Genomic DNA, 954 nt, shown 5'->3' on the forward strand with positions numbered 1-954 from the left:
TTTCAAGGCTCCTAGATATGATTTCACCCAACTATATCTATGTAGATATCATTTTCTTTTAGAGGTCGTAATACCTTGCCACCTCTGCTTTACGACTTAAGCGTAAGGCCCTGTGTGGTAGGGTGTTACAAAATGCACGTTTTAATTTTTTGTTAAAGTAAAATAAAATAAAATATATAAATTAAGTAGATATAAATCCGAAAATTATAAATTTTATTAACAGCTCAAATAAATTAGTACCATACTTTGAATTAATTAAGTTCATTTATTTCATTGCTTTATATATTATTTATTAAATAATTTAATATTTATCTCGATCATATATAAATAATAAATTAGTTATAATTAATTTGGTTTAATGAATCAAACAAAATTTAAAATAATTTGATATTTACTCTAATTAAATTAAATATTTGAAGTTATAATTAATGTAATTTAATGAATCAAATAAAATATTAAATGATGAAATATTTATCCTAATCAAATCAAATTACATAATTGATTAGTTATAATTAATACAATTGAATGAATCAAACGCATTAAATTGAAAAATAATTTAGTTAATTTGTATCTTACGGACACATTTTAAAAATATTTTTTATAATATTTTTAAGTACTTAATTAGTTAATACAAATAATTAGTATAATTGATTTAGTTCAATAAATTAAAAGAAATAAATGTGAAAAGAAGAGATAAAGAGAAAGTATAATTATAAAAATGTATATCCATTAAAAAGCAATAAAAAAGTCCCTTTTAGTTTTTTATTTATTAATTATTAATTTATTATAATTAATTTCACAACATTTATTATACCTTATTCATCTTACAAATTAATACAATCAATTATCGATAATTAATTGTAATTGATATAACTCATTTCACTATACTTTTTAAATAAATAATTAAAAATGCACGTCTCAATTTTTTGTTAAAGTAGAATAAAATAAAATACA

This window comes from Arachis duranensis, chromosome 4, assembly GCF_000817695.3.
Source record: "Arachis duranensis cultivar V14167 chromosome 4, aradu.V14167.gnm2.J7QH, whole genome shotgun sequence".
In the NCBI taxonomy this organism is placed as follows: Eukaryota; Viridiplantae; Streptophyta; class Magnoliopsida; order Fabales; family Fabaceae; genus Arachis; species Arachis duranensis.